Source organism: Sarcophilus harrisii, chromosome 5, assembly GCF_902635505.1.
Source record: "Sarcophilus harrisii chromosome 5, mSarHar1.11, whole genome shotgun sequence".
Lineage (NCBI taxonomy): Eukaryota > Metazoa > Chordata > Mammalia > Dasyuromorphia > Dasyuridae > Sarcophilus > Sarcophilus harrisii.
This window is the reverse complement of record NC_045430.1, coordinates 212,192,995-212,215,531: the sequence shown is the minus strand read 5'-3', so window position 1 is coordinate 212,215,531 and position 22,537 is coordinate 212,192,995.

The window sequence follows — 22,537 nt, the reverse complement described above, 5'->3', positions numbered from 1 at the left end:
TGTTTAAGAAGGTTTTGCAAGGGTCAATGCTGAAAAATTACCTATGCATATATCTTGTAAATAAAAATCTATAATAAAAAAAGAAAGGAGTTTAAACATTGCATTTAGTGAGACTAGAAAAATTTAGCATATCCATCTTGGTCTATTATTTGGTATTTGACTTAATTTTCAATAAATTCCAGCAAAAACTCTAGATGATAACTTAGAGATCTATTAAAAAGCTGTCTTTAGAGGCTGAAATCATTGAAAAAGAAATTAGGAAATGACTGTAATTATGAATGGGTCTAATTTTACATCATTTTAAAATAATTTTGAATTCTGAAAATCTGCCTAACTGAAAGAAGATTCAAATTTAGTTAATATAATTCTACTTCATCTTATATTTAAAGATGCTTTCTTTAACTTGGATATTTCAGTAACTTATGATTGCATTAATATGAGTACTCCTTGTAGTGAAGCAAATCACAACTTATCCATGCTCTTTTGTTCAGTGTGGTTCTTGTCCATCTCCAAAGGACCTTCCAATTCTCTTGGCATTGTGAAGATACTAAAGGAGTTCTCAAGCTATTCATCTCCCTTGTTCTTGCCACATAGCACTTTTCTTTTTTCTCAAGTCATATATATCTCTTTGATAATATATTTTTAGGTGACTTTTGCTACAATTCTTGGAAGCAATATGTTGCAACCTACTCATGCCTACTATATACCTCTTACCTCGTTATTGATAGAGAAATCCTTTTTTCATTTGGACTCTGTGCTAAACATTTCCCATAATAGTGGAAAATATCTTTGGCAAGCATAATTCCCTTTCCTTTGCCTACATCTCCTTAAAATGCTTTTCTTCTTCTCTGTCTTTTTTTTTCTTTAATCATAAAATTAAGTAAGGGGAAGATGGTATCGTTTTCAGAAAAAGACATCAAAAGATAGGCATTCAAAAGAGCCATATCTACTTTCTCCTTCATGGGTAGAAGAGCCTGATTCTTGGCTTCAGAATCAATTCTCTTTTATGACAAGGTAATTCTCTTCTTTTGTCCTTTTTGACTGTTAAAAAAACAACCTTATAAAACAATTCTGACAACTATAAATTAGAACTTATCAGGCACAAAATGTTCACAATGTTTCATATTTCACACTTGTCTCTTCTTTCTGAGGTCAATGCCCTTTAGATAATATATTGGGACATATTTCTAGACTTCAGCCAACATGATTAGGGTCCAAGAAAATCAGTCTTTAATCATAATATGAAGTGAACAGTGTCACCACCTATCAACATTGATCTGTGACATCAAATACTAGATAAAGGAGGAAAAAGTAGTCTCTTTTGCTATCATAAGATTAGAGGTCTAATCAAGAAAAGTCCTTTTTGTTTGAAAGATGATGAGTATTAACTTATAAGATGATTGAATATTTATTATTTTGTGACAATAATGCAATATTATTCTAAGAATTAGGATTTAGTTATTCAAATTGTCAAACACATCCTACAATATTCTTTTATCAGAAAACTATAAAGAATCCTTAACAATAAGCTATTTTACAATAATAAGATGTTATCTATACTATCTAAAGAGCTCATTTCTTCTTTCTTCTCTCCAGATGGTTAGCCTACAAAACAGACCTTGATCAAAGACTAGGGTTGCCTCTATTCAGAATGAGGACTCCATTCTGAATGAGGGCTGTTTCTTGCAATTAACTCTCTTTTATGGCTATTTCACACTATTTAAAAAATGCTGCTCCCATGAAAAAACAAAGAAGTCTGTGATTTCTTTTTTTCATTTTTTTCTTTTTTATTTAAAACTTAATACAAAATAAGAAAAAAAAAAGCAAAAGAAAGACAGAAAAGGAAAATTAAAATAAAACAAAATAAAACAAAACATAATCATGTGCCTAGTAGAACATCAGGGAAGATTTAAAATATGTAACAATAAATGTCCATTTCAAGAAATCATATATAATAATATGAGATTGTATATTCACAACTGTCCATCTTTGCTTTCTTGTAGGTTGTTCTTTTGTTCTCTGCTGTGTACTTTTTATTTTATCTTTTTTTCAAATCTGTTATTTATAAGATGAAGTAGAATCTCAGCATGTAATTATGAGCATTGTAATAAAGGACAAAATGTCATTATGGAAAGAGCATTGATGTTAGAATTAGAAGAGCTGGGTTTGAGTTCTAACTCTGATACTTGCTAACAGACGCATCCACTGGACACTGTAAGACTTGCTGGTCCTCCATGACACCTCAAGCATTATAGTTGGTAAAACCCAGCTTGTCCAAGTCAAATAAGCAGCCATATTACTTTTCCCATTGGGATGCCTGGTGGGATCTGGGTAGTCCTATAGTCAGAGAAGAGGGAACGAGAAAGTAAGAAGGAAGAATCTTCTCTCTAGTAAGTCTTCCTATCCAGACACCACATGGAGTCCAGGGAGTCGAAGAAGGGGTGATGGAAGTGCAAGGGAGTAGGGAATGCTTTATTTGCCATACAACATATGCTAGATAATTAAAATATGTATTCGATAGAATTATTTATGAATCTTCTTTTATATGCAATAACATAATATCTGAAATTTCACAACATAACCTTCAAGAACTATTTACTCTGACTTATAGATGGATCGTGGAAAAATTTTCCACACCAATAAAACCACAAATCTTGAATTATTCAATATAAATTTTAACTTCCCTTAGTTGTTCCTGGCATGCATTTTTTTTAAGAAGAAGCTAATCCTCTTCAACAAACATCTGCTGATTGCTATAACAACTAGATACTTTTCTTCTAGATTACCTGAAAATAACATATTCCAGTAGTTTCTTTTCTATATCCCCCATACTAAAAACTGTAACAGTTCAGTCCCTTGAAGAGTCCACCTGTTGAAGTCCTGAAACCGGCAGATATACTGGCTTTCCTCAATCTGTGTCACAGGAATCACAAACCTCAAGTGCTGGCTGGCTGAGGAGAGCCAATACTGCTAAACTTTTCTAGCCTGATTGAGTTTCTCTCTTGTAAGTTTGACTTTCATCTAATCATTAGCTAATTGGCTATCATATGTCCCTGAGACCATGGTTCTATTTCAGTAGGATAAATTTTCTACCTCTTCAAAGACAGCATGGTAGAGTAGTGGATTTGCATTCAGAGGACCTAATCCAACTCTTTGCTCTGCTACTTGGTACCTATGTGATTTTGAACAAATTATTTCACCCATCCATTCTCAGTTCCTCATGTGTAAAATGAGGAGGTTGATCTAGAAGGCTTTAAAGGTCCCTTCCAATTCTAACTCTATGATCCCATAACTCTTCTGGAAGAACAGAGATCACTCTGGGTTCTATACCATTTAAACACAATTTCTGCCAGATTTTCTATTAAGAAGTCTTCAAGTACAGGCTTAGGAAAAAGCTCTATTTTCACCATCTGAAAACCAGCTGAAGTAAGACCAGAAAGAGTCATCACTAACAAAGAGATCTTTTAGTGATGAGAGTTTTTTTGTTGTTTTATTTTATTTCTTTTGGGAGACTGGATCTCCTCTTAACACCAGGCTAGCAGCCAATCATGGAATTGATAGTACTGCTGGCTGGTCCCAAGGCTTTGACCTGCTTGATTTCTGGGATGGGTCATTTCACCTTTCCTACAGCAGCTCAATGCCTTCCTCCAACTTTCCAGTCTTGGGAGTTCACCCCCTTGGTGCCAGATTTAATGTGAAAACTGGATTGGCTTTAATTTTATTCCAACTTAAAACTCCAGAACTCTACAAATCTTGAACTACCCAATGGCAGGGATTTCAAGGATGTGCTCCCATATTCTACCTGATGAATTTTATAAACAACACTATTTACTAGATCTAAAGGCAGAGTGATATGCCTTCAAGAAAGAAATCCCCAAACCAACAGAAATACAGGCCTTTGAAATATATTCAGATAAAATATATTCAAATAAATAACTGGTATACAAAATTGAAAACTAGTTTTTTATAATGCCAACAAAAAATGGAATAGAGACCTCAAGTCAAATACCTTCTATATTTTATCTTTAGTGAAATGCAAAGTGCAGAATGATCTGACAAAAACACAATGTAAAAAGTGCTACATTATCCAGGAAACTTATCCTTAGAAACTTAATACTCCATGTATGCTGATGCTTTGCTTAAACAATCATTCTCATTTTTCTCCCTTCAAATATCTTTAACCATCATTTTCCATGAATTAAAACCTGGCACAGAGTCAGAACCCTGATTTATAATTAATAATTGTTGTTTATTATAATGCAGTCTCCCAATTCTAGGTTATTCATCAAGATCTTTAAATCCAGAGTGGCCCAGAGACCTAAGCTTACCTAGAGCATGGATTGAAGGATCTACACTGCTAAATTGAAGTAAATGGAATATAAGAAAATGGAATATGAGAAAATTTTAATTTCTAGAAAATGATATTTAAGAATTGTGTGTTAATTGGCAATCTCAGAAATGGCTTTTTTCTTTCATTTTAATTATGTGTGTGTATGTGTGTTTTATACTGCACCACATTACCTCTCTTAAACATTCAGCACATCAGCTCCCAGATCTGCAAAGCTATCTATCAATGGTCCAAAAAAAGACTCTTAAGAACCTATGATCCACATGGTTGCTTTCTTATTTTATGGAATTTATTTTGTTGGGTTTTTTTGTTCTAATTAAATTTTTGTTTATTCCCAGATAACCATTAGCCTCTTTATATTTGAGGCAAGAATCAGGATATAGGAAATATTTAGATAAAAGGGAAAAAGTAAGAGAGAAAAGAAGAGGAATAAACATTTATATAATACCTGCTATGTAATAATAATAACATATATATAATAATAAGTACTATATATATGTACAAGGCACTGTGCTAAGCACTTTTTATAAAAGAAGAGAAAAGATTATATTATAGTGTCAGTCACTGAATAGGAATGGAGAAGAGAGGTTGGAAGAAAGAGCAGACTTTTGGAACTTCCCACGGGCCTTGAAAAAGTGGTTACAACTAGAACTTCAGCCAGAGTCATCTGCTCCAAGATAGTTTAGTTTGTCCTAGTCTTCTTTTGGTTTCCTTTTGGCCCCTCCTTTTCTCTGTCTCTCCCAGCCCCCCTTGTAATTTATCTCTTATTTTTCACTTCCTTTGCTCTGCTTGTGCTCTCTTGAAATAATATCTATCATTGTAACAACTTCACTTAACCCATCTGAAAAGCACTATTTTTCTAACACACTATTTATCATCCAGTGAATTGGGATACTTAGCATTTTTCAACAACGTCCTTTGTGAATTCCCACATTTTTTTCCTCATTTGCCTCTTCCAGTTTCTTGCTGAAAGAGTGAAAGTGGGGAGAGGGAGGATTACTATTGTATTTGTGTATGTATGTGTTATATGATGTGGTTGGGGATAAGGAGTGTAGGTTCATTTATTTAGTATAAGACTTTAAATTCCATACATTTTAATTAACTTTCAAAATTATTAAATGATATTAGATTTGTGAAGACATCTAAAAATCTGTACCATATTAGATTAGAGATATAGTAAAATTTCATTAATTTGATGTCCACTAATTATGAAAAGGATTGAGCTGTTCATCTTTTTATCATAAAAGATTATGAGAAGAAAATCAATAATGAAAACAAGATGTACAAGCACATTAAAAACTATTTTCAATCAATTTAGAAAAATATCTCTATATAATTATTTATTCATTTCAAATCAGTTTTCAGTTATATGAATAAATATTTCTTATATGCCTACTCTGTCCTTATGGACAGAGATTTCTAGCAGTGAGATGCTAGTAATCCAAAGATGAAAAATGACCCAGTCCCTGACCTCAAAGAGTTTACAATTGAGTAACATGATTTTATCCATTAACCAAGCAAAGCCTAAAGCAAGTCTAGGAACCCAGGATAAGTTGAGTTACTATAACTGTAACTGGATTTGAAAGTACAGCTTGACCTTCACAACCTCATTCATTCCCACAGCCTCAACTATAAATGTCTCCCAGATTTTCAGATCTAGACCAATTTCTCACTTCTGAATATCCTGGTATCACCTTAGATTCTCTCCCTAAAAAACTACTGCCCATCTTATTTTCCTTTGTGTGCCAGGGTTATTTATTCCTGTTCAAAACTTTAGTTGTTAGCTGCTGTTTTTGTTATTGTTGTTTTGGTTTAGTTTAGTTTTTTGCCTTTTCCTTTTAGCCCATATCAATTCAATTCCATTCAAAAAGAATTTGTCCACATGTGCACAAATGTTTGTGGCAACCCTTTTTGTATTGGCAATAAACTGGAAACTGAGTGGAGGCCCATCAATTGGAAAATGGCTTAATAAGTTATGGTATATGAATGTTATGAAGTATTATTGTTCTGTAAGAAACGATCAGGAATATGATTTCAGAAAGGCCTGGAGAGACTTGCATGAACTGATGCTGAGTGAACAGAACCAGGAGAACATTATACTTGTCAACAATAAGATTATATAATGATCAATTCTGATCAACAATAAGACGATTCAGGACAGTTCCAATGATCTTGTGATGGAGAGAGCCATATGTATAGAAAAATTGTACATGTCTAACATATATTAGATTAGTTGCCATCTAGGGGAGAGGATGAGGGTAAGGGAGGGAGAAAAAATTGTAACACAAGGGTTTTTAAGGGAAAATGTTGAAAACTATCTATGCATATTTTAAAGATATGTTAGAATATAATTAAATATATATGTATGCATATTTATACAATTCTCTCACTGCACAAGAAAAATCAGATCAAAAAGGAAAAAATGAGAAAGTAAACAAAATGCAAGCAAACAAGAAGAGTGAAAATGCTTATGTTGTGATCCACACTCAATTCCCACAGTCCTTTTTCTGGGTATAAATGGCTCTCTTCATCACAAGATCACTGGAACTGGTTTGAATCATCTCATTATTGAAGAGAGCCATGTCCATCAGAATTGATCATCGTATAATCTTGTTGCCGTGTACCATGATCTCCTGGTTCTGCTCATTTCATTTAGCATCAGTTCTTGTCTCTCTAGGACTCTCTAAAATCATCCTGCTGGTTGTTTCTTACAGAACAATAATATTCCATAACATTCATATCCCATAACTTATTCAGCCATTCTCCAACTAATGGACATCCACTCAGTTTCCAGTTTCTGGCCACTACACAAAGGGCTGCCACAAACATTTTTGCATATGTGGGTCCCTTTTCCTCCTTTAAGATCTCTTTGGGATATAAGTCCAGTAGCAACACTGCTGGATCAAAGGGTATGCACAGTTTGATAACTTTTTGAGCATAGTTCCAAATTGCTCTCCAGAATGGTTGGATCCGTTCACAGCTCCACCAACAATGCATCAGTGTCCCAGTTTTCCTGCATCCCCTCCAACATTCAGCATTATCTTTTCCTGTCATCTTAGCCAATCTGAGAGGTATGTAGTGGTATCTCAGAGTTGTCTTAATTTGCATTTCTCTGATCGATAATGATTTGGAACGCCTTTTCATATGATAGAAATGGTTTCAGTTTCTTCATCTGAAAATTATCTGTTCATATTCTTTGACCATTTATCAATTGGAGAATGGCTTGATTTCTTATAAATTTGAATCAATTCACTATATATTTTAGAAAAGAGGCCTTTATCAGAACCCTTGAATGTAAATATTTCCCCTAGTTTATTGCTTCCTTTCTAATCTTGTCTGTGCATATGTTTTGAAAATAAAAAGGTTTAATAAAAAAAATAAAGTCCAGTTTAGGTGCTATCTTCTATATGAAGCTTTCCTGGCTACCAAGACAATAATATATCCCTCCATCAAAAAGAATTTATTTTGCATCTCATTTGTCATGTAACATTTTGTATTATTATAGTTAAAAATATCCATGCCCTATTCCATGAAGATTAAAACCATATCCCCTGCTGTCCATAGTAATTATTAGATGGATATTTTTCACATAGTAAGCCTAGCTTCCCTCAGTTTTTCTGAGCAAGATTTTTATTTTCATTTTAAATGAAATATTTTAATATATGCATCAAATGGTAGTCTTTTCTAGTACGAGGTGAGGAAGGATAGACACAGTTTAGAACATAAAATGTAACAAAGAAAATCAATTTATTTAATTTTTAAAAATAAATGAAGTACTTTCAAATTGGTAAAGAATTTATAATAATCCTATTGTAATCAAACTGTGGATCAGCAAGAATAGGATATGACACTAGATTTTGTAGGACCTTGTAGGTTGCTTTAATCTACAGATCCAAATTGCTTCATTGTATTCAAAGACTCTTTATCTTTTTTCTTTTCCTTTGGTTTTCTTAATTTTTGTTTTCTTGCAAATCTTTCTCCTCCCAGTGTTAACTTTTCCCAACAATGGAAAGTCAGTGGAATTAGCATAATTCTATCACTTTATTCAGCCTTTTGTCCTAATCCATCTATGTGACTAGGATAAGGTATTCACTTTGCCTCTGGTGTTCTATTGTAACATAGGGGGATAAAGAACTTCATTATAAAGAAAGAATGGAGGTGAATGGTCAGAAAGCATATAATTTGCCTTGAGACCGATATATCTAGTTCTTTCTAGCTTCCTTAAAATGTATTCAGTGTCAATCTCCTATCCTGGATAATTACTTTGTGTGTTTTCAATCACATTTTAAAAATAGAATGATGAAGTTATAAAATCCCATAATTTAAATATCGGCATTCTTAACAGTTAAACACTCTTTAAAGTTGTAAGATAATGATCTTAAGTAATTACCTCATCTCCTAGTAGTAGATTAACTGTGACCTTTCATCTGCAAGTGAATTATGTAAATTAGTGTTTTCATTAAACATTTAATAATTTCTCTGGAGAAGAAAGGGTAAGGTGAATTCTTTGTAGGGTATTCTTAAAATATTGTTAATATTTGTCAAGTGCTTTGTCACTTCATTGTCTAGTGTTATTACAGGAGGAAAAGTAGAAAAAAGTAAAGAAGTTTGGTCTAGAAATGACAATGAGGATGATCAAGTACTAAAGATCATTACATAATATATATTACTATCCCCCATGGGGAAACCAGGGGATTAAAAGATACTTTAAGGATCATTTAACCAAACTATTTTGATGAAATGAGAGAACCCAATGATGAAAGATTCCCAATTCTCACTTACCACTTATCACAAATAAAAATGATCTACTAGACTTAGTGGCAAAATAAGTATGGATATTTGTTTCTTATTAGATTCATAAGTAAATCATTAAAGCATTCCAGGGGAAAAAAAAAAAGTAGAGACACTACTTTTACAAGAGACTAGCCCCCTAGAGATTTCACATAGTCTTACTTCTGGTTCATGAACAACCCTTTAAAAATCACTGATTTAGTCCAACACCAAACCAGTCCACCCCTTTTTATAGAAATGCTGAAACCATTTCTATTAACAAAAATCTCTCTAAAGCAGTGGATCCCAATGTCTTTTGTTCTTCAAACCTCTTTAAACATAAACAACAAAAAAATTATTATGAACCTGTATTTTAGATTTATTTAAATTTTTTATTTCTATAAAATTATTTAATTTTAAATTTATCATTAACTGCTTATAAGTTACAATGATAACTTTTAGCATTAAAATAAAAATTATATATTATTATGAAAAATAAAATTATGTTCACCAATAATTCTGAAAATTCAAAATTATAAAATAATTACAAATATTTTATGGGAGACCTGTAAGAATCAAAAGTAATCTAGCACAATCTCAAATGCTTCTTATTACCTATTAGAAGTGATATTAAATTTTTTTTCATTTTTCCAATTTTGTACAATGTAAATAACATTTTAATGAATTAAGTTACAATTTGGAAGATGTTTAACATAAAATAATTATGTATAAACATAATTTCAATGTCAAAACTTTTATTAGGAAAAATGTTTGCAATGTTTGGCTATGCATAAGAGAAACACATTATCAAATCTTGTTTCATATTGAGTTTATGATTGTATTTTTATTTAAAAGAAGAATAAAGTGAAAACGCTTGCTTACCCAAATATGTGGTGGAGATAGTAAAATAATTTTATAAGTTTTCTTGCTCTGGAATAGAAATTAATTTCTTAAACATTTTTGGCCATCTAACCAATTAATAAAAATGAATCTTTTACTCAGTTACAACTATGAGTGTTTACTCTTCCACTGGCTAATGACAAGTGATATATTAAGTGATAAGCATAAGTGATAAGTTCAGTTGTATATATTGCTTTATTTTAAACAGTATTTACATATAAACTAATCTTTGCAAAGAAAGAAATTTTTCAGATATTATCTTTTTTCTTTTCTATAACTGATACACTGGCTATAGTCTCACAGAAATTCTACTGAACCATTGACTAGAGTTGCCTATCAGTTCATCCTGAAAATCTTCCAAATTAAAGAATAATACTTGGAAGACAAGCTTAAATTATAAAATAGGCTAAATACTAAAATGGGAAGTCAAGCATTTCTGCAGAATGTTTCTACAGAATATTTGTGATGGTCTGTTCTGGTTTAAAGATAGCATGTAATTATGTACAACCAGAAATCATAGTTTTCAAATAATCTGATATTTGTGGCATAGGAACTTCAATGTTTGAAACATCTCAACCACATAATTACATGGGGATATAGTAGAGAATTACTGTAGTGCAGAATAAAATGCAAATAAGATTATGTACATGGTACATGTACATGTAACTGAACTGGTTTGTGTTCAAATGTGGAAACCCTATGGAGGTTTGGAAACAATTTGATGATGGATTAAGAAACTGCATTATATGTTACCCTTATATTCAGTCAAAGTTTGATGTAATACCAAAATCGTTGTGCAAGATGTTCCTTATCAATCATTAGCTTCTAGCATTATAACATAAACATGTTGTAGTTAGATTGTAGCTTAGTATATGTATACCTATTTAATATTTTCTTATATAAAAATATAAAATTCTATTACGCTAATTGATTTTTTAAATTGGCCCCATAAAACAAAATGGTGCTTTAGAGGATCTTCCCACAAGGTATCTTTAATCATTCAAGATTCCTTGGAAATAGTCAAAAATAATAACAAAAAAAACTCTATTCAGTGACTTTTTTGTAAGTGTAAAGTAAGTTATAAAACAGAAATATATGCTCATCAAAAGAATGCTTAGTCTCTGTGAGAGGTGAATTCCAGCATAAATCGAGGAAGGTTTCTTTATTGCATGGTGAAATGATCCAGATAATTCAGTTTGCAAATGATATTGTGGAAATGTATCAAGCACCAAGATATTGTAATTTTTCCTGGAAGAAGTCTGTAATTACTCAAAAGAATTATCCATCAACATGGAAAAAGCCAAATGGATAAAGAATGTCTATTATTTAGATTTCAACATGCATCTAAGGATATTCTATTGAACTTATTTGTTTATATCTATGTCTGGGACAGGCAATTGAAATGGACCATGAACTTAGTACAGAGTTGAAAGGAGAAGGAAAACACTCTGGATTGCTTTTGGGAAATTGCAGAGTCCTTTTACTGATCTCGTTCCCATCACAGCAACAATCCATTTTAGAAATACAAACATCTTACATATATATCAATGTATGACAGCAAGACCTAAAATACCACTGTTTTTGAAGAACCAAGAAAAGCAAAACACAAAATGTATTGAAAAAAGTGAAGGACGTAGACCAACTAAAACATTAACCAGTGAGCAACTTCAAAGAAGAATAGAAATGAAAAAATATCATCAAAAAACTGAATAACAGAAAGAGAAGATGAGCTGGTCATATGGTATGAGTAAGGTAGACTATTAGAGTTCTTCCGTGGTATGAGAGAAAGAAAGCAAGGAATGCCTCCAGCAAATTGGATGAACACCCCCCTACTCCATAGGGCATATTTGGGAGGATTTAGGTAATAGTTGCTCAGGATAAGCCAATCATAGATAATGGATTGTGGCTTGCATCATTGGAGGGACTTCCTCAAAAGATAGGACCAAAGATCTATTTAAGCACAGTTCATTTTAGATTAATTATATTTTAGATTAGTGTTAGTAACATTTTAGGGAGACATGCTATGCTTCTTGTTGATATTTAGGAAATGCTGCTAATATCATTCAGGACATTTCCTAAATTTTTCTCTAGGTCCTGGAAATACTTCCTAATTAAGGGTTCCTAAACCCTATGCTCCAGACTAAAAAGTCTGTCAATGATAAAATTGTTTACATCCTCATAGGTACTTATCTTACAATTATCATAAGACACGAAAAAATAGTACCTTAATTATGACTTAGGTATTTTTGAGCATGAGTGATTAATTAAAAAAGCATCCAATTAACTACACCCAAAGTCAGTGTAATGGACAAAATGTTTGACTCAAAATAAGGGAAACCAGAGTTCAAATACTGCTTCAAAAATTCTCTAGCCTTGTGAGCCTGGGCAAGTCACCTAATCTCTCTGTTTTAGTTTCCTCATTTGTAAAATGGGAATAATTATAGCATTCTGCTCATAGAATTGTGAGAGTCAACAGTGATGTGTGTAAATCATTTTGTAAATCTCAAAACGTTATATAAATATTTTTAAAACATAATTATTTCCTAAGCAGCTAATGATCTAAAAACATAAGGTTTTAAAATAGAAATATAAAAATTTCCTCTATTATGGAAGTTTCAGATATTTCACAGCTGAGAATAAAAAAAGAGATTTTAAAATTGAAACTCTAGTGGAATTAGTCAAAGGAAATTTAGAATATTTCTATAAAGGCATTATTACATCATTATGTCTACTCTCACATTGTCTTAATTATTATTAATTTTCTTCTTATTTTTTTTTTTTATTATTTGAGGGTTTTCTATCTGTATAACACCTAAGCAGGAAACGCTGGAATGATTTTATACCAACAAAGCTTTAAGTTTTAGAAACTGAACAGCAAAGCCAAAATTCAGGAAAGGAAATTAGAATTTGGTTTGGTTTCGCTGCCAGTGATGTTTCTTAAGGTGTTTTTTTCCTTCTGATTTTAGTCACTACTTACATTCATGAACCACCAGTCTCAGGGGATATATAAGGATTCTTCTAAATGGAAAACGGAAATTAGGCATGTAAAGGTCAAAGTCTCTTTACCAATTCCCAACCCCAAAATAGGAAACCTGAAATTCCACTTTTAAAAACTGGTACTTCTCAATAAGAAAAAAAATGTTTGAGGTTTTTATGTGAATATAAAGGTTCAGATGAAACTTATTCTAGTTTTAAGGTATTTTCAACCTGATAAAGTTATTTCATTCCATGAATGTATGAGTTATGAGCAGTCTTTCTTTTTTATATTATTGTAAACATTATTCATTAAGGTGTGTTAAAATTCATCACCTAACTAAAGTTAATAAGAGATTTGCTTATACACAGATAGGGCTTTTAGTGATGTTTCTATTTTCCAAGCTAGAGATTTGTGTATGTAACTGATGAGTACTGTCCTCATTAAGTGCTGTGTCCACAACTATTTAGAGACAGGAGTTTCCATGGAGAGTAATGCAGGTGGTAGCCGAGGGAGCTGTCCAGCTGCAGCCAATTAATAGGGGATGGGAGATCAGCCTCAAACAGGGCAAGGCATTGAATATACATCTGCCCCAAAAAAGCTGAAGCGTAGGATTTGAAGGACCTTAGAGACAATTTAGTTCTATTCCCTCATTTTAAAGGTAAGCTTTTGAATGGAAGGTTGCAGAAATTTAAGTGACTTATTCAAGGTCACACATATACCAAACCAGGATTCAGAGGCAAGCCTGACCTGATGCCCTCTTTATTTATTCCCCTCAAAGCTGTAGTCTTGATCTTGTAGCTGACTTTGCATTTTCTCTGAATACCATTTCCCACCTGGGCCCTTCATCTCAGTACTTGCTCACAACTCTGGCTTATTACATGACATTTCCCATCTGCATAGGTTTCATACATAGGTGGCCAGTCATGTTATGGCTATGATTTTTTTTTTTAACTTTTGGTTTTAAAATTCCTAGTTGGCAGTTTGGGGCTGGTGCCAATGCATAAGAATAGTCAGTAAGCAGCTGACAGACACTGAGCATGCAAATTGGTCATCCCCAGAGATCCCAGAACCCACATTCTGAATGCCACTGAATGTGACTGTCTTGTGTTTTGTATTTTTGGCTTCAGTCCTAGCTTCCTCCTTTCTGAATCCCCCCCTTATTTTTTTTTCTTGAACTCCTCTGATTTTCCACCACAATTTTCTTCCCTGTTTGTGGATCTCCTTGGCACTAATTCCTGACTCACACACTTTAGATAAGGCCTTGTTAGAATTAAGCCTATCACCGTGCCCCATCCTAGTTCCCCTTCAGGAGAGAAGCCCCAGTATGACGCTACCCCTCATAAATTCCTCTTTTCATTTGAATCATGCTGCAGGTATTGCATATCCTGTCAGAGGGTAGTGGATTAGATAGAAAAGAGCCAGTAAGAATAGGGTAAAATGTCCAGGACTTGTCCATGAAAAACCAGGATTAATTATAAGAACCTTTTCAAATTTTATGGCTCATTTTTTCCCCATTATGTGGTTCTCCTATATTTCTTTGTAGCCAATTCCCATTATTCCTCATTTAATTTTTTTCTTTACATAAACTTAATTTAAAACAAAATATTCATATAAAGAAAAAGATTGTATATAAAGCTGGACTATTACATATAATTTTTTCTAATAATATATTAAATTTAATAAATTAGTAACAAAATTGCTCAGGATGTTTGTGTCTCTTGAACTATTTTATCTTATGTATTTTTATTTTTTTAATGTTCTTTTCTCTCTTTTTTTTGAATTTCGGTTCCTATTGACACTCCTCTCACTTGCCACATTCCCTTTCTTCTTTTGCTGTACCCCCTTCCCTACACCCTTCTTTGTAACAATTAAGTATTATCAGATGAAACAAATCATGACTGAAAATGGATGACTAATCCTATACCAAATCCATCACTTCTCTGCTGAGAGGCAGGAGGCAGGTTTCATTTGCATGTAAGTATATCGTTTCATTCTTTGTATCTTTATCATATTCTGAAGTAGCCCTTCTTTGCCAAGGTAAATATTTCTACACACACAAGTGATCCCATTCCAACCCATCTTCTGCTTCAGATAAACTGAGGCTTGGGAAAGACCTTAATTTATTTACTTAATTGGAGGCAGAGGAGACAATCAGCACTAAGTGATTTACCCAGAGTCTCACAGTTACTGAATGTCTGCAGCTAGATTTGAATTTGTAGCTCCAGGGCTGCTGCTCCTATCCACTGCACCACCCAGCTGCTCCTGAAAAACCTTAATGTAGGAAAGCCATGGTCATCCACTGCATCCCAGGCCATCACCGGGCATCTTGGCTCTTGTCTTGCCACTGGACTTCTACAGTTGTGAAAGAGAGAGTGAGCTTGGAGGCTCTGACACTTTTTTGCCACTTTCTATTAGCCCCATTCTCTCACTTAACTTCAATTCCTCCTTCTACTGGCTGATTTGCTACTGCCTTCTAAATGTCTGTGTCATCTCAGTCCTCCAAAACAAAACCAAACAGCTGCAACAGCAGAACCCAAGCCCAAGTCTCCCTTATTCCACCATCCCTGATAACTCTGGTCTCCTACCTCTCCTACCATTTGTGGCCTCCATTTTCTTTCTTCTCACTCTCTTCTTTACTGTTTAGTCTAAATTCTAATTTCATCATTCCATTGAAAACTCTCCAAAGTTATAAAAAAAAATTCCCAATAGCTAAATCTAATGGTCTTTTTTCTAATCCTCATTTTTCTTGTTTTCCCTACACCTTGTGACATTGTCCATCATTCTCATCTCTTTGATATTCTCCTTTTCTTTCTCGGTCTTCAGTACTCTAGTCTTTTTTGCTTTTCTTCCACTTGTATTTTCTTTTCAGTATTTTCTGGATCTTCATCCAAGTCATACAGGGTTCTGTCCTAGGCCTTCTTCTCTTCTCTCTATATATTCTTTCATTTGGGGACCTCACCTGTTCCCATGGATTCAGTTTTTGTTGGAATACCGGAAGCTGTTGGAATACATGGGAACCACCAGACAGTGGCTGCCAGAGATCCAACCCAGACCTGCAGAATGGATCTCCTCTTGTGAGAGGATGATACAAGAGGACTGAGAGGCAGTTGCTGTTCTCTGACCTCTCTGACTGAGAGGCCGATGCGGTGTCTGACTTCTCTCCTCTTTCCTCTGCCTCCAATTTATCTCATTCCCAGTCTGTAATACCTGTGCCAGCAAAGGCTGCCCTGCAACTCCTTCAGATGCTATGATCCACAGCTGTGGAGGCTCTCGGAGAATTGATCTGCTCTTTAACAAATTATCATCTCTATGTTAATGTTTATCATATCTGCTTATCAAGCCCTAACCTCTCTGCTGACTTCCTGTCTTATATCTCCAACTTCTTTTTTTTTCACCCTTGCAAAATCTTTTGTTCCTTCTCTTCCCCCCTCTCTCCCCAGATGGCAAATAATCTATGTTAAACTTATGCAATTCTTCTATACATTTTTCCAAAATTATCATGCTGCACAAGAAAAACCAGCTCAAAAAGGAAAAAAATGAGAAAGAAAACAAAATGCAAACAAACAACAACAGAAAGAATAAAAATGTTATGTTGTGATCCACACTCAGCTCCCACAGTCCTCTCTCTGGGTATAGATGGTTCTCTTCATCACAAGACCATTGGAATTGGCTTGAATCATCTCATTGTTGAAAAGAGCCATCAGAATTGATCATCATATAATCTTGTTGCCATGTATAATGATCTCCTGGTTCTGCTCATTTCACTCAGCATCAGTTCATGTAACTCTCCCCAGGCCTTTCTGAAACCATCCTGTTAGTCATTTCTTATAGAACAATAATATTCCATAACATTCATATACCACAATTTATTCAGCCATTCTCCAATTGATGGGCATCCACTCAGTTTCCAGTTTCTGGCCACTACAAAAAGGACTGCCACAAACATTTTTGCACATGTGGGTCTTTTTTCTCCAACTTCTTATTGAATATCACAAACAAAATATCCTACAGGTATCTTCCATTTAGCATACCCAAAACTTCATTCATTATCCTTTCCCCTAAAAACAAGACAAACAAAACCAAAAACAAAACTCTCCCTGATTTTTAATTTTCCCATTACTTTTAAAGTGTACCATCATCCTCCAATCTCCCAGGCTTACAACTTTGGCATCATCCTTAACTCCTCATTCTCTCTCACCTCATTCTCATATCAAACCTGCTGTCAAGGACTGTTGATTTTTACAGTATCTTTTGCACAGCCCCCTTTTTCCCCTTCTGACCCTGTCACGCACCACCTGGTGCAGACTCTCATCACCTCACACTTGGACTATTGCACTAGCCTGCTGGTGGCTCTGCCTGTCTCAAGTCCTTTCCCTCTCCTCCATCCTCCACTCACTTGTCTAAGTGGTCCTCCTGAAACACAGTCTGCCCTTGTCGCCTTCCCCAGCCTAATCAATAAACTTGTGACTTCTTATCACCTTCAGGATCAAATATAAATCATTTGGTTTGATGTTCAAAGCCCTTCATAACCTGCTCCACCTTTCCAGTCCTCTTGGATTTTACAGCCCACTGCATGCTTTGCAATCCAGTAGCATTAGCAACCTTGCTATTTCTCAACTCTCCAGCTTCCATCTCTCATTTTCATTGACTTTTCCCATGCCAGGAATACTCTTCTTCTTCATCTCAACTTCTTGACTTCCCTGACTTTCCTTCAGATCCCAGCTAAAATCTTATCTTCTTCAGGAAGCCTATTCCAATCCCTTAAATTTTAGTGCCTTTGTTCTATTATTAACAATTTATCTTCTATTTAGCTTGTTTAGACATAGTTGTTTTCATCTTGTCTCCCCCTTCACACTGTGACCTTCTGGAGGGCAAATATTGCCTTCTTCCTTTTTTCATATCCCCAGTGTTTAACATAGTGTTTGGTACATAATAGGTGCTTAATAAATGTTTATTTTTCTGGCTGACTTGACTGTATATCCAGTGCCTTGAATTTAGAAAATACTTAATAAATATTTGATTCACCATCAGTCCTCCAAAGTAATATCACATCATTGATTAGAATTATAAATTTTTTTTGAAATTGTTTTCATTTGTATTCCAAGTTTTCCTGAATTCTTCACATTTATCATATCTTATTACACAAAAATTGCATTTCATTTAAATACCATAGTTTGTTCAGCCATCTCTCAAATGATGAAAGATTCACTTTGAAAAAAAATTTTTGATACCAATTAACCCTTCTATATCTTTTGTACAAATAAATTCTTTCTCTCTATCATATGACTTCCTTCTAGTATTTTTGCTGTTATTGTTGCTGAGTGAGTCATTTTTATTTGTGAGTCTCATTGAGAGTTTCATTGGCAGAGGTACAAGAATGACTTGTCATTTCCTTCTCGGACTAATTTTACAGATGAGACAAAAAGGGTTAAGTGACTTGCTCAGCTAGTAAGTGTTTGAGGCTGGATTTGAACTCAGGTCTTTTTTGACTCCAAGCTCTATGCTCTATACATAGTGCAACCTAACTGCCTGATATGTAGAGAGGGCTTTCAAGTTTGCTAAGAGCATTGCAGATATTATTTCATTTGATTGTCACCATAATCCTGTAAGGAGAATACTATAGCTGTTAACGAATGACATTCAATGACTTGCCCTTGGTCACAAAGCAAGTGAGTCAGAGTTGAGATTTAAGGGTTTTTCTGAAATCTGCCTGTTCATCATTTTTATTGCACAATAGTATTTCATTGCATTTATATCCCACAGCCTGTTTAGCCAATTCCCAAGTGATGGGCATCCCCTCAAAAGGGCTGCCATAAAGATTTTTTTGCAAATATAGATCTAGTTCTTGGTTTTAAAGCATTTTTTGATTTGCTAAGAATCTCTGGTGAGGATAGCAAATTTTAATTAAGTAGGTAAACCAGGTTGAAAACACAAGTGTCAATAATGGCATAAGCTCCTAATTTGCTGATTCATAGACTTTAGCCTTAGGGACTACACACTGCCTTTCATGCATGAGGCAGCAGCTGTACAATTTTTAAATAGGCTCATTGGTACATTTGCTAAATAAAAAGCAGTGTACGTATGCATGGATTTACATCATAGCAGCAATTCACAGAATCCAAAGCCACAATCAGAGGACTGAAATAAACCTCCCCACTTCCCATGCAATAACTGCTCTGACCTCTTCAGAAAAAGAATCTTTGGCCACAGAAGCATTTAACTTCTTGTAATCCTGACAAAGAAAACTGGACTTTTGGTTCCCAACAACAAATGTAAAAATCACAGGAATCCCCAGAAGCTTTTTGTTTTTTTTCTATTAGATTTTCATGAACAATTTGTCTTCCTGTTCCATTCCTTTCAGTTTCACTCTGTCCTCCAAGAAAAAGAGATGTATAACTTATTCGGATATCACAGTATACTAGACCAAGGTTCAATTCTTAGTCACCCAGAACATTGCAAAATCTGGTGGCTTATTTGTTGGCAGTTGGTACAAGCCAGACCATATTTTTTTTTAAATAGTTGCCAAATCAGGATCCTGGGATGGATGAACACTTAGGATGTCTACAATGAAAACTGTCAGTCCTCCTGAAAATTCTCAAACAGAAAATAATACAAAATTATGAAAACTTGGTTTAGGAAATTTCTTTACTTTTGAGCTTTCATTATTGTTAAGTTATTTTAGTCGTGTCCAACTCTTCATGACGCTGTTTGGATTGGCAAAAATACTGGTTTGCCATTTCCTTCTCCAGATTATTTTATAGATGAGGAAACTGGTAAACAGGGTGAAGTGACTTGCCCAGAATTATACAAATCTAGTAAGTATCTGAGGCTTGATTTGAATTTAGGTCAAGAAGACTGCATTCCTAGTTGCCCCTTGCAACTCCCATACCCAAGTGAAAAATCATTAGCCAGGGCTATTTGTTTTGTTCTGTTTGTTGTGCATGGATTAACCTGAGAAAATCTGTGGTGATCCAATGCACTAGTACCTGGCACCACGTATGGTTAAATAATTTTTGTTGCTTTATGGATAGGATTATGATTAATGAGCTAGCTGCAGATGGAAAAGAACCGACTTGGTTAGATAATATGTGAACTGAATTATTTTCCTTCTCTCTTCATACCACTTGATAAATACACTGCATATTGTGTGCTCACAATAAATCCTTTTGACAAACAGCTAACCTGTTTCCTTTGGCATTGATATTGTCCTGACTTTTTCCACCTTCTTCCTACTTACACAGTCAAAATAACTCCAATGATTCTACAAGCCCCAAAGCAGCATTATAGAAGTGACTAAGAAGTAAGGTCCAAGTGAGCCTGGGGTATACAGGATGTTATACAGCAACTGAAAATGGACAATGGGTTCTTCAACTCCAGAATGTATGTACCTCAAATGTACAAACTTTAGAGCAAATTATTTAAATGATTAAACAGCAATAAATAAGTTGAAGCTACAAATAAGTTCATGCAAAATAATGTGTACAGATTACTTGATAAGTTGGTTACTTTTGAATAATTCTCTTTAAATAAAAACTGAAATTAAAACAAAACCAGAGTTTCTTCATTATATCTAATAGCTACTTTAGGCACGCAAAGTCTGTAGACTTTCACTGGTAGTAAAATCAGTATTGCTAGGTGTCAAGGCTATTTCAGAATTTAAGCTCAGGCCCAGAATTTTGAATTTAGGATTTTATATTTGTTTCTTTTATGAGACTGGGGCTAAGAAAGAATCCTTTAGCTTGGTTACATTGAGAATATATCTCAGATAAAATTAATCTTCCTTGAGAAATAGAGAAACCAGCCAAATTAAAGGATTGTATGTAAGGAGAAAGGAATGGTTCCTATTTCCAATGTTTCTTGTATCTGCAAAAAATAATTGCTAGCCCATTGGTTAACTTTCCTACTGGGCTAAAACTAACTGATGCTAGGTCAGGCAAGGAGAAGAATGGAACCCTTGCTTCAATTTTTATTTTCCAGTGTTGGAAGCAATCTAGAAGAAACCCAAGTATTATATTAGGTTTGTTTAGCTCTTGCTAAAAACTCTGACTTCCAGGTTCTCTTAAATGCAACCTCCTTTCTGACTTATTAGTCACCTCCCATTCATCTCCATTTCTATGAAATCTCATAGGTATTGTTTTTCCTTAACTCCTCACCCAATATCACCCACTTTTTTTTGTTGTTATTTACTTTTCATTGGCTTGCATTTGCACAGATCAACAAATATTCTGGCCAAGCTGCAGCCAGGAAGCTTCCTTCATTTTCTTGGTGACAATCCTAGTATAATTGCATATTGGTAACTTTGCTCATTCTTTGGCAATGGTGAATTGTCCTCCATTGATCTCTGCATTCCTGGGGTATTCTTGTGGCTACTTGTTTCTTGCTAGTGTTTGACAATGCTCATATTTCAGGCCAAAAGACCAAGAACCTTCATTTCTCCTCTTTGTCCCTATCTCAATGCCTTTCACATAGTAGCTGTTCAGTTACTACTTGAGTTGCCTTCCTCTGCACCCTTGAGAACATTTTTATATTAATGCTTTCTTAAAATAAAATGTGATGAGATTGCCTGATCAGCCCCACTACAAAAGCTATTAATGTTAATGTGAATATCTTTTATATCCTGGGAGCCTGAACAAGCCTCTCTTCAGGCTTTCCTCATCCCAGACCTAACCATTTTAATACCATGGCTACCATAACAGATTGCTTTAATACTTCTCAGAAATAGTTAGTCACCATTCTTGTATTATTTATGATGTAGATTATAAAAAGACAGGAGTATATATTAGAAAACATTATATAGGGACTCAGGAAATCTAGATTCAAATCCTGCTTTGTATATTTACAACTGCATAAAGACTCATTTATCAATCAGTCAAATGGGAATATTACTTATACTACCAACTTCTTAGGAAAGTACTTTGAAAGCTTTAAAATGTCTTTCTAAGTGTACATTATTGGTAATAGTACTGAGATGAAAAAATAAGATTATCTATTCCAACATCCATGATTATTGCAAAAGGTGCTTTTCTACCAAAAAAGAGAGAGGCTTTAAATCTGGTAAATGCTCCCAATATTTTCCATTTTGATTTCATATTTTCCTTTGATTATGTATTAACACTACCAATAAAAGCAAATCTCCCATTGGAAGATTATAGAAGCCACATTCACAGGGAGAAAAAGATATCATTGTGCTCCTAAGCGAGCAATATTAGCATACGGAGTACTCACATGTGACAAGAACACATTTCCCTGTAGATGGTTATTTATCCCGTACCTTAGGATGGAGTGTTGTAAGTGATCCCAGGGAAGGAGTGTAAGTATCAATAGGCTTGTTCCTGGGTTAAAGCTATTAGCCTTGAGGCAGAAGGCAAAATGAGTCTGATTGGCCAACTTGAGACTTATTCCATTATTCCCAGATAAATATTGCTGTGCAGTGAATCTTTCTCACTTTAACACAGAGAGCCTAAAAATAAGGTCTCCTAATACACAGTTTATCTGTTTGAAAGTGTGCTAATTATTCATTAAAATCTGTGCATCTTTACTTT